The following is a 13,813-nucleotide window of genomic DNA, read 5'->3' on the forward strand; positions in this document are numbered from 1 at the left end:
TTTCCTTTGACAAACGTTAGGGTAAGGCCAAAAGGATCATTACAATTGTCCAGCTTAGAATACTAGTTCTTGACCACCCACTTACCCATATACTCTGTGGAGTAGGAAAGTACATTTCCATTGAGATGTAAACATATTATGCCTGAAAATTGTTATTTAATGGTGATTATGGGTCATTTTACGATGAAAATTTTTAAACAGTTAAAAAATTCTCAAATTCAGGAAAATCTTTTAGTTTAACATACAGTGAATAAGGTTCAAAATGATTATATGTAATTTACTGAAATAATAATAATAATTATATTGAAATTAATTCATACAGAAATAAGAATTTACCATTGGGAATTTTTGCATTTTTCAAAATGTTGTTCTTCAGAAACAGGTAAAATAATAAAAGAAATATCAAATGCAGACTTTATTTTTTATCACCTCAACTTTAAAATAGCAGAGTAGGTTAGGTAGGCAGGTTTTGGTAAGTTAGCTTATCCCACAAAAAAGTCTGGTCTAGGATACCAAAATTCTAGCAACTCAGCAAACAAACATAAGCTAGCTAACTCTTTTCTAATGCACAATAACTAGAAAATCTAAGTCTGAGATGCTGCATTTGAAGTTTCCTAGCAGGCTGCTGTCAAGATTTTACTACTACACAACAAACCCTAGATTAGGTTACTGATTCCCAATACACCACTAAGTTGCAGTATACATTAGCCCACAAACATTTCTGCAGCCTAAGTCATATTAATTTAAAGAGAGAGAGAGAGAGAGAGAGAGAGAGAGAGAGAGAGAGAGAGAGAGAGAGAGAGAGAGAGAGAGAATCAGGATAGGTAGGTAAGGTTTTCCTTTATAGCTTCAAAAACATTTCCTACAAAGGAGACGTAGGCTACTTTTCTTATGGAAATCAAAATGCCAGGAATTACTGTTGGTCAAAATCCTGGGAATCAACCTCATAATAATATATTGGCTACAGGCCAACTTTATACTGGGAAAGACATGTGCTAGGCTAGTAAGTGCAAATAAAAGACCTTGATCTTTTAGAATATTTATAAGATTTATATATATATATATATATATATATATATATATATATATATATATAGTATATATGTGATAAGATAAAACCATAAATAAACAAAAAACATTCCATTTAAACGTTGTATATTGGCATGAAGGCCAAAATTGCAGATACGAACCTGCTGAACCAATCCGGCAGGCTGCCAGCCTACACTACCTGAAAATTTGAAATTCCTGAATTCCCTGAAACTGAATGACTGATCGGTGATCAGCTGTGTTTTGTTTTGGATTTGCACTCGCTTGTTGCCACTAGATGGCAGCAGCTACTGGACGTTCAATGTTATCCTCGGCTCTTTTAGGTGACAGGTGTCAGGGCACTTCGCGGGGATTATGAAGCGTTTTCTGACTAGAGTTGATAAAATGCTATTTTCCCAGCCAACGGAATATGTTATTATGTTGCAAAATACGAATCTCACGCAGCCAGAGGATTAATCTTCTTACCTAAGTAGTAAGAAGAGCAGTGACTATTATACCTACTACACTAGTTACACTTGTGGGTTATAGCCAAGGTGTAAAGTAAAAGGGCATGGATCTAGCCCTCTCATCCCAAAGGATGTCCTGAAAACCGGTGTAATATATATATATTATATATATATATATATATATATATATATATATATATATATATATATATATATATGTGTGTGTGTGTGTGTGTGTGTGTGTGTGTGTGTGTGTGTGTGTGTATATATATATATTCAGGTGTAATTCATTTGATAGGATGTCAAATGGACAGCAACATCACTTCTATATTTCATTTGCATTTAAAAGTCAAAGTTAAGTATATCTTAGTTTAACCAGACCACTGAGCTGATTAACAGCTCTCCTGGAGCTGGCCCGAAGGATTAGATTTATTTGTCTGCCGCTGCTAACTGTATTGTATACTGAGTACAAATCCCTCAAGGAAAACTAACCAGCATCCGAGTAAGTTATCTGGATACTGTTAAGTGTCCATAGCTGTGAGTGCCATGTTTACTTCGGTCTTTTTGCTTTGTGAGCAGAGCAAAGAGGGGTGATGAATGAGATATCTGTCTACCTATATATATATATATATATATATATATATATATATATATATATATATATATATATATATATTTATCGTGCAAAATCAGACCTAACTACTGTATCATAGCAATGAGGGCCAACAATAACTGTGGATATTGCTCGTAAACAGGTACTACGTAGTTTGCTGGTCCGCCACCAGAGCGGCGCTGCTTACACCTTCACGCAGTACACCGGCGAACCGCGGAAATTGAACAAGTGATTGGTGTGTCCGGTGATTTTTCTCGTTCGTACATCTCCGTGTGCATTTAATATTTGCCGAAATGGACGCAGGAAGGCTTCGAGAGGAAATGGAATAACATTACACAGGTAAGCAAAGTATACTGAGTCTTATTTACCCATGAATTTGCGTCAGAGAATTGTGATGTTATCAGTAGATATCCTCCTACACTCTCACTCTGTCAAGATGCCTTATTTTTCATATTATTGTACCACATAAGTACAGTGGCGATTTCAGTTTTGAACCCAGAAAATTATCCATTTTATATATGGCATATAATATTAAATAAAATAATCTTGCTCTATTACTGAAAATGCTTAGTAGTAAGTATGACTAGGCCTATAGGTTACTGGTTGTGTCAACTAGGCTCGTCTGTAAAACATGTTCAGTGCTGCATTAAGACGCCTTCTGTATTTTGTCAGTCATTGCTAATTCTTTGCAGCAGGTAGCCCTTAGAATAGTATATGCCATCAATTTTCAAGTTCTGGATAAGTAAAGGCAGCATTTTATCGAACGTAGTTTCTCAACGGAACTCCGAAGCGTCACACTCGGTGAGAGCATTTCAGGACGACGTAAAAAACCGATTCGAAGTCAAAATACCTGTATTTTTATGTGTAACAAATCCTGGTTTCATTTATGTTTCCATCAAGCGATATATCTCATAGATTGATCGTGGCAAGAAATGAAGTTTGGTAGCCTAGGCTACACGTATGTCCTCAAACTACTCATAACTAGGCTGCTCATTTGGTGATGTGCTATATCATTTAAACTTTATTCTAAGTGCAACTCAGTTTAGAATACATAAGGATTATTCATCTACTGTAAAGGTTATCGAATCATCATGCCGGGGTTAAAAAAATATACCCTTTAAGAATGGTAACAACAATAGGCCTAGGCCTAACAAACGCTAGATCTATGCCTATTGGTACATCAGGTATCTTTATTGTGCCCGTGCCATTTTAGGAACAATTTAATTGAAAATAACTAAAAATCACTTCCTTATGGTAATCCTTATCCAACGATTCTCTCTAACGAATCATTCCAAAGCCTTAGAATGCAAAGAAATTACTTTGCCAGCCTATCTGTTGTCGGTCTGCCTACAAGACGTTGCCTTTGAATACTCGGTGCTACTTTGGCTTGTTATCTACGCGTCACCTACTTCGAGGTGCTGGTACTAAACATGGCGGAAGCTCCTTGGGACGCCGTGTTTAGTAACTAGCCCCTTGGGGATCAAAGTATTATATACACCCATTTCTATATTGTGTGGTCGACAAATTATTGTAATAAACGATATCTTCGTCCGGCCTTCTACTTTACATTTACCATAAGGTGTTTAGTACTAGCACTTCGGGTAGGTGACACGTAGATAACAAGCCAAAGTAGGACCGAATACACTAATGATGACCTTAATTTACTGTAGAATTTCTGAGACTATTTGACAGATTATATGATATTATGAATACAAAGAACCCTCTAGGGCAAGAATCTAACTCTGAGAGATGGCTGTCAATTTACAAGAAAGCTCAAGGTTGTCTCCTAGGCCTAACAAATGAACATGGAAGGTGTCTCACTGCAAGAACATGCCTTGAAAAACAGTATTTTTAGGCCTTTTACTGAACATTTAATTAGTAATAAACATCTTTCAGAACTATGTTGCCTGCAAAGATGCACCTTTGAAATATCTTTTGATGTACATGTTAAGATAAGACTGTATAGAACTTTTCTTCTCTGCAGTTCGTGCAGAGGTTAGCTTTAATATCAATCCTAAAGCTATATATATTTCAAGGATACAAACACCTCTTAATGAGACACCATATAGAGAACACTGGTAACTGTCTCCCGATAGATACAACTCACAACATGAATGTAATTAATGTAGTGAGGAGGTCTCCTTGAGAAGGGAATGACTTCAAAGCGACAAAGGTCTCCTAGCAACGCCTTTGTAAAGAGATGTTGTCACTTGGGTGAGATTCACTACGTCATCTTTAGAAGATTGTTTGATAATACGTTTGTCTCGAATTCATCCGCTTCATTTAACATTTCAGGTCAAATTACCACCTTCTTCTTCATTCCAGTTTAAGGAGCTGAAATTCTGACTCGTGCTCGAAATAGGAATCGAAATGTCACAATGTTGAATAGAGAATCATAGATGAAGCAAAAACACTTAAGATAAAGGGTGGAATGAAGGTAAAAATGACTGTTTTGAATAAGGAAAATAGGAAAAAATCTTTAACTGACCAGAAGACTGATATCTAAACTATCAAATCTAATCTCCAACCAGTGTTCTCAATCATTTCTTTGTCTTGAAGTGGATGCAGTTCCAGCCTCCATTTCTGTCATTATCATCATTTTTAGTTGATCTACACTGGCCCCTTTTGAAAAATAAAAGACAAAACCAGACGTACTGAGTCTCATTTCAGGAAATGCTGAAACTTATTAGAACTCTGTTCAGTAGAAACATGATGCTGTTATGCAAATAAATGGTCATTAGAACATGTTAGAAAACATGTGCAAATGTCCTTTTAGCTTTCTGTAAAAGAAAACCATTGTGCCGGCTTTGTCTGTCTGTCCGCACTTTTTCTCACCACCCACAGATCTTAAAATTTACTGAGGCTAGAGGGCTGCAAATTGATATGTTGATCATCCACCCTCCAATAATCAAACATACCAAATTGCAGCCCTCTAGCCTCAGTAGTTTTATTTTATTTAAGGTTTAAGTTAGCCATAATCGTGCTGATAGCAACTATATAGGATAGGCCACCACCGGGCTGTGGTTAAAGTTTCATGGGCCGCGGCTCATACATTATACCGAGACCACCGAAAGATAAATCCACTGTAGCGGCTGTACAGAAAGCTCGATTGCGCCGAAGAAATTTCGGTGCATTTTTTATTTGTTTTTGTTAATATCTAATATTGCAACCAAAATCTGTTCATATTTACAGTTTATATTCAGTGATATTTTAAGTTATTTTCATCTCACTGAAAAAATATTACCGAGATATGTCAAGAATGCAATTTAAATATAAAAAACGAGAAATTTCAGCACGAAAAGGGGTAAATGACACGGAATCCGATATAACCAAAATAAAAGTTAAGTGTGGTTGTTAACATTATTTAATAATAAGAGCCCTGGCTGGACCGGAGGTGAAATTTGATCCGATCATCCATCAAGGGCTTATTGATAAAATGGCATTCGACGATATTACTGAATGAGATATGACCGTTAGGTTGACGTCAAAAGCCTAACTCGGCGATGACCCAAATCATTTCTCTCCCGTGAAATTTCCTGAACTGTTATCGATTTTTATCCTACACTCGTAAGCAAGAGGTAATGAATGTTACTCTCGTTTCTACGAAAGCAATGGCGTCGTTCCATGTGACACACGTTTCCATTTCCCAGCATTCCACGCATAGGGGCCATTTCAGATCTGACAGCATTTCCGTTTTCCAGCTTTCCAGGTCTGACAACATTTCCGTTTTCCAGCATTCCAGATCTGACTGTATTTCCGTTTTCCAGCATTCCAGATCTGCCAGCATTTCCGTATTTCAGCATTCCAGATCTGATTATCATTTCCGTTTCCAACATTCCAGCATTTTCCAGATTCCAGATCAACAGCATTTCGGTTTTCCAGCATTCAAGATTCCATCTCTGACAGCATCTCCCAGGTTTCCAGACCTGTCATCATTTTCGTTTTCAAACATTCCAGATCAGCATTCCATCTCTGAGTATTTCTGATTTTCATTCCAGACCTGTCATTTTTCCAAACATTTGAGAGCATTTCCGTTTTTCAGCATTCCATCTCTGACAGCATTTCTGATTTCCAGCATTCCAGACCTGTCATCATTTTCGTTTTCAAACATTCCACATTTGAATTCCGTTTTCAGCATCCATTCCAGATTCTGATCTGTCATCATTTTCGTTTTCAAACATTCCAGATCTGACAACATTTCCGCTTTGCTAGATCTTTTCCAGCATTCCAGACCTGCCAGCATTCCAGATCTGACAACATTTCCGTTTTGCTACATTCCAGATCCGACAGTATTTCCGTTTTCCAGTATTCCAGATCTGCCAGCATTTCCGTATTCCAGCATTCCAGATCTGACAGCATTTCCATTTTGCTACATTCCAGATCTGACAGCATTTTCGTTTTCCAACATTCAAGACCTGACGCTCTGAACGTGCATTAATGTATATGACTGAAACTCACATTCTTGGCCTTGACATAAAATTGTTCACTTGAATAAACGCCACAAACAAGCACACAAGGATTAGCTTCAGCAAGCAACTGAAAAATCTGTCAGAGTAACGGAAGAGCCTTGGAGGAAATGTGACTGGCTCCATTAACCTGATAGTCTTTGATGGCCGTCCGAGAGTAATTTATCTCCTTATTCAACCACATCCTCAAGGGACTCGGATCAATAGCCACTTAGTAGAAATTTGGATCAAATACCGTCTGACCTTTAATGCACCTATTATTCTCTTTTCCGCGTAGTAATATTGTTCATCCTCATTATTATTGGCCTTCTTTGTTTCATGGACAAACGCAGATCAAAAGATCAGACCTGAGAATAATTTTTCCCTTTCATTTTATAGTCGCTCGCGCATTTAGACTATGCTGAAAAACATCTGCCCTGTAATGCTGGAAGATGGAAACGATACTGTCCCGTGGAAAGACGTCATTTCATTCGTGGAAATGAGATTAACATTCATTGCCTCTCGCTTAAGAGTGTAGGATGAAAATCAATAGCCGTCCAGGAAGTTTCTCGGAAGAGAAATGATTAGGGTCATCACCGTGTCGGGGTTTTGATGTCAGTCTAAGGGTAATTCCTCGTTCAGTGATAGCCCTGAAGGACCTCCCTGCCAATAGATTCTTGATGGATGACCTGGTCATATTCCACCTTTAGGCTGGCTAATACCCTCATTATTAAATAGAATAATGTTACCAACATTGTTTTCTTCTCTGAGCCGGATTCCGTATCATTAAACCTTTCTATTGTTGACATTTCTTTTATTTTTTTATATTGTTAAACATAACGATATGAATCTCAGCAGCATTTCTGAAATGAGTTAAAAATAAAATGTTAAAATATCACTGAACATAGACAGTTTTATGTATGAATCCATTTTAGCCCTAATTTTAAGTGCTAACGTAAAAATTAGGATATTTAATTCTTTTTTTCTATTTTAATAACCGTTCATTTGCATAACAGCATCTTGTTATATACAAGGATAAGAATTATGAGAATTAACAATATTTCCTGAAATATGATTCAGCGCTTCTAGCTACTGATGATAAACATATCTTTGGCATAAAACTTTCGTTATTCATTCTTAATCTTTTAATTTTCTAAAAGTGAACGCAATGTAGAGCAACCAAAAATGATTATCACCAGAGAAATAAAGACCGAAATCGTATCCACTTCAGAAACAAAGCTGTTATTGCAAGAACTTCTTGAAGACCGGGTTTTATGGGAAAATTACTTACTGGCTTCAGTATCAACATTCGATTACATACTCTTTCTTGTTTTCTTCCCTCTTTCAAAACAATCATTATTTCCCTCAACTCACCCAGCATCTTAGACTGATTTTACTTCACTTACGTTTCCACATTTTACACTGGGACATTATGATTGCAATATCGAGTCACTGATCAGAATCTCAGCTCTCTAACGCAAAATGCAATGAAGAAGAAGAAGAGGGTTATTCCGCCATGAAAAGTTTAATGATTCGAGACAAACGCTATCCACCTCCCTCAATTGATAACGTCAGTCCTCAAGTGGCGTTGCTAGGAAACCTTTGTCTCTCCGGGGTCTTATTTCCTTCGAGGAGAGAAAAATGGACCCGCAACAAAGACGAGGAAACTTAAAGCAAGATAAGCCGAGGATGGAGGAAGGGTCAGACGGTGGATTCATCACAAAGGCCAGGTGGTAAAGGTGTGAATGTCTTTAAATGCGCCATGTTTCCGTATGTCCACCTGAAAAAACAGTGGCCACCTACGTAACTTGGACAGTTATTCGAAGGTTTCCTGTTTGGCTACCTTCTCCTGACTTTATTTCAAAAGAGAGCTACATTATGGAAGCTAAAAGAAGTTGGTATCAAATGCGAAGAATGGATAAAAGGGGTGTGACGCACTAATGATGAACCTTCAGCTGTTTACGAGGGTAGTATTTGGGAAGTTGTCTGCACTGAGCCTTGACCAAAAGGGGAAATCGCTTAATGTCTTATATATATATATATATATATATATATATATATATATATATATATATATATATATATATATATATATATATATATATATATATATATATATATTTAAATATTCATTATAACTGTTTTGCTTTCTAAGAGTGAGGTTGCACCCATACCCTTTTCGAATCTGCCTGACGCTGGTACTTACCCACTTCAGGCATTGATCCTTCAGTGAGCTTCACCACACACACACACATACACACACACATACATACATATATATATAATATATATATATATATATATATATATATATATATATATATATATATATATATATATATATATATATATTATATATATATATATATATTTGTGTGTGTGGGCATGTCTGTTTGAGCTCTCTTTGTGCAATACACTCACAGTTTTCCTTTGCTGAACAAATACAATCCCTGTTTCCATTCCAGTCTGCCCAAATATTGTAAGCTCTCCAGAGTATTTACTCAGAAACTCGCTTCCTATACACTCTCATGAATGCAGCCCCGCATGCAAAGTTCATTGGTCAGAGGTTGGGGCAACAAATTCAACGTTCCCAGATCGTTTTTCAAGTGTTTGAAAATCATTGTGTGTAAAGATTAAAGATTCACTTGCAGCAAAAAAGGGAGTTCTTGGTCTGTATTCATGGCGATATGAGTAAATGTGTAATAGGTTATATGTATATGTATATGTATATATATATATATATATATATATATATATATATATATATATATATATATATATATATATATATATATATATATATACTGTATATATATATGTATGTGTATGTATATATAACCTATTATACATTTATATATATTTGTGTGTGTGCATGTGTGTTATATGTATGTGTGCGTGTGTGTGTGTTTGTATTGTAAGAAGGAGAGAAATAAAGGGGCTTATTTCAGTTGAGCTAATCCACCCAATTAGGTCAACATCCGTGTTTACTTATGTTAAATACATACATACGCATGTATGTGACGCACCTATGTCTCTAACATACTTACGTATGTTAGAAAAAGAAGAAATGCCGCATAATTAAGATGATATGCACCAAATTAATTTAAAAACAGTTATACTCCGGTTTGTAGTCGTTTATTGAGTAATATTTCCAAAACAAAAAGATTTGTGAACAAAGATATTATCATGCAAGAGAATAAAATAATATATGCTGTATCACTGCAGCTGTACAATTAACGGGCATCATTTGAAAATGGTAAGAATTTTATGCATGTAAAAAGTGGTCAACGAAACGACCGTACCCGCTGGAATGGTCGAACTGAATAAAAGCAATGAAGCCAGAATTTTTCCAGGACTAATATTAAAGCATTTATCATGGAAAATGCCATACAGTTAGAAGCGTCACTTAAAATGACCGCAGTTAGAAAATTGTCTGTCCTAATATTTTTCCTTGCAAGACTAAGTATTCTTCATGGTTGAACTTAATTTCATATGTTTAAAAGTACAAATAGGAATTTCAACCTTCTTGTATAGCAACAGGTGATAAAGCAATTATATTTACCCAGAGTCAGAATTGTTGGCATATGTTTAACGGAAGGACTGAAATGTAGTTTTTAACAAATACTCCTTGTTTTCGCTACGATTTCAAAGCAGAAATTTTAAATCTTTATCGTAAACGACGGCGAATGCCTTCCCAAACTTCCGCGTTGAAAATATCCCCACAGATTCGCAAGTCAACACCCGTACGTTCGTCCTTCCAAGATTTCGAAATGCAAGGATTCAGGACCAAAGAATGAATTCCCAAAACTTGCCTCGCATCTAGCCTTCCAGCCCTGCGAGAGAAAGGGATGAAAACATTTCTATCGATTATGGCTTGCCGAGAAAAAAATATCGGCTTACTGAAAAAAGACTAATGAAAGTCGTTTGATAATTCTACAAGAAATGACAGATACGTTTCACTTTTAGGGGTTGGAAGAAACGGGGGTGTTATCTCGATTTTTCTCTGCCCTGCCATCTTCTGTAGTTGGCAAACATGTTTTGCTCCCAGAGGTGTAAAATGCGTTTCTGTAACCGTTGTTTTATTTGATCTCAGAATCAGTGCTCTTTACACAGTGCTTAGAAGTGGAACAAAGTACTATTTTCTAAAAGCAATATGAGTCACCTACGTAAACTTGTTGATGCCTTTCCTTCCTCACGAAACCAATTTCTAATCTACGCTACATCGAACATTCTCTGGTGCGAGGAAAATAGCTCTACGTAACTCAGTCTTCTGATCAAAACATTTCTCTTGGGCAACAATTCTCGTCTTAATACGAACTCTTCAACGGGGAAGAAATGTTCAAAGATGATCACGTTTCCTCTTGCAGAATGCTGTTTTTCAGTAAGAATCTCCGAAATATTTCACATATCTTATTTATAATTAAAATGTTCAGCGTTCTTTTTAGTGTAAATATATATATATATATATATATATATATATATATATATATATATATATATATATATATATATATATATATATATATATATGTATATATATGTATATATATTTGTGTGTAAGGATATATATATACATGTATATAGTATGTATGTATGCATGTGGTGTGTGCGCAGGGCGCAAGTTTGTTAAGGCATATTCCGCTTTATAAAACTCTACTGGCCTGATTCTTAGTGAAAAGTTATATTTCACGTCAGAGATAGAAAGGTTTTGCACTACGTACACCAAGTCCAGTAACTGGTTCCCTCTAATACACTCGCTGTTAATCTTTCCTAACCTGCGTCGAAAAAGAAATTGCAGGAAGCATTTTTCTAAAAAATTTCTTCATATTTTTGTAGATTTTCTCAAGTCGAAGCAACTTATTATTATTATTATTATTATTATTATTATTATTATTATTATTATTATTATTATTATTATTATTATTCTATTTTCCCTCGACAAAGCATAAACAATTCATTCAAAAGATTTACTAATTCTATGGTGACGCATCATTCGCTGTAGAGAAATGCTTCTGGAGAACGTCAGAATTCATAGTAAAACGAGAAAGCAGGACTTGAACGAAAGCAAGGATTATTGACACCGATTTTCTTTTCTCAAATTCTGCACCGCAAAGAGAACTTCCCATTAATAACAGTTCTGGGAACTCTTGAAAAGACGAGTCTCAGTCCTTTCATCTCATCGATGTTATTGCCTTCAGAGTAAGACAATATGATTTTCGAAATGTTTTGTGAAATTCAATGGGACAGTCTTTTTTTTTTTTTTTTGGATGTAAACGTTATGAAATTATAAAAAAAAATGTCAGGAAAGATAGTACTGGTTTAATCTGAAAATTTTTATAAAACTATTCCCAGATTCGTTTACCACAAAACTAACAAATAGAACTGTCATCACAAAGTTGATTTTTATAATCAAATCTAAACTCAAAGAAGCATATATATATATATATATATATATATATATATATATATATATATATATATATATATATATATATATATATATATTTTTATATATATTTATATATATATATATATTTTTTTTATTTATATTATATATATATATATATATATATATATATATATATATATATATATATATATATAGAGTTAGAGAGAGAGAGAGAGATGCGGACAGCAGTCGATGAAATATGGCCTGAAAGATCAAAAAGAAACTTTTAACTTGCATGGGGAAATCCACTGGGGTCACAGAAAGATGATCGTCTTACCCATATTTTCTTTTTACTGTTTCTGCTTCTTTTTTCTATTTTGATGTATGACCCGAGTATTGAAGCGAATGTCTGAAATTTCTTGTGCATCAGACTAGATATCTATGAAGAGAAATGTTGAGATTTTAAATGTATTTAGATCAAAAAGTCCTTCCAGCCTGGCAAGATTATTCCACAAAATCCAAGATTAAATGCTAACCTGGATGTAAACAGAATATGGCCAAAATACATCTCGTCTTATAATTAGATTTTTTAATGAAAAATAAACAAGAATGTAACTGATATCTACAGAAAAAAAATTTCCCTTCATTAATCTTTTATCTGTTGTAAATGTTTTTTTCAGATTTGGTCTAAATTTCCTCCCAGGGGTTTTAATTCTTTTCTCTGTAGCTCAGCTTTTTTTCCCCTCCTGTGCTTTTATACTTACTGTTGCTGGGAAAACGAATCTTGAATACACTGATTCTACCTCAGTGGTGTTCTATAGTGTTCTGTTTTACTTCGTTCCTAAACTATGTTCTCCCTTTTGTCAGCAGTATCATTCAGTGATTTCTTTTTTCCTCGTCAACTTGCTAACGATTTAACCCATTGTATTTCATTTTCTTACGTTTCCAAACCCTCCCTTATTACAGTCTTGTGTTATGTAATCCAGAAAGACAAAACCTTTGGAATACTGCCCATCTCACTCGCCCACACAGCTCTTGTATTGAGCCAGACTCAAACAGTAATGCATCGTTTATCATCAATCTTCTCTCTAACGAGGTCAATACACGCTACCCCTTTAGACATCACATAATTTTACTTGGTATTCCCGAAAATAAACATTACGAAAACAGATATTGTCAGAACAGATATTATTTCGGTGGTGGAAACTCGACTCTGCGTCACAAAACTTTTCAAATTGGCTTCATTCATCTCCCTCGGAATGCTACTTTCAAATTCAGGGTACTGCTTATATTTATCTCCGTCAGTGCACCCGCGCCCTGTTCATCTCTGCAGCGAAGTGGGTCTTCTGGGAAGTATTTTGATCCCGATTCTTTCCGGATGAAGGGCAGTGACCTCCTCCTGACCTCCTCTCCTAAGGGGGACAACACCAGTCAGGCTGGCGTTCCCTCATTAGCTCCAATGAAATCTGTATTCTTCGGATCGCCAATTTGAGTGGAATGTCATAGGTTCCTAGTGATCTAACTTTTATCATCCCAGATTTAATATATTTAATGTTACCTTGATCGGCAGATAAAGCGATAGCGTATAAGAGACAGCGTGAGGATAATCGTTTTTCTTTTTTATTATGTAACAGTTGTATATAAATTAGGTTCTTCCATATTCACGTATTGATTGTTTTTGTGGCTACTCTGTTTCTTGAATATCTAACCCTCCTTTTCATTTTAGTTTATGCATATTCGACTGTTGCTCCTCAGCAGACTGAATTTAATCCAGTTTGATGGAAAAATTCGGTTAAACATCCCCAAAAAAATTCTTGAAGCTTACTATTTTAGTCATTTTTGGCGATTTTTGCATCATATCGCATTTTAGCTT

At 35.4% G+C, this 13,813-nt stretch overlaps 1 protein-coding gene across 1 annotated transcript in view; it reads left to right on the top strand.

Annotated features, from left to right (window-relative positions):
* Positions 1–2,298: 2,298 nt before the first annotated feature.
* The window catches only part of LOC136854378 (glycine-rich protein 3-like), a 98,339-nt gene continuing 86,824 nt past the window's right edge, over positions 2,299–13,813 (top strand). Inside the window, exon 1 of the mRNA XM_067130679.1 lies at positions 2,299–2,445. The gene's annotated coding sequence lies outside the window, so the exon portion shown is untranslated. The remainder of the gene's footprint in view (positions 2,446–13,813) is intronic.

Source organism: Macrobrachium rosenbergii, chromosome 29, assembly GCF_040412425.1.
Source record: "Macrobrachium rosenbergii isolate ZJJX-2024 chromosome 29, ASM4041242v1, whole genome shotgun sequence".
NCBI lineage: Eukaryota > Metazoa > Arthropoda > Malacostraca > Decapoda > Palaemonidae > Macrobrachium > Macrobrachium rosenbergii.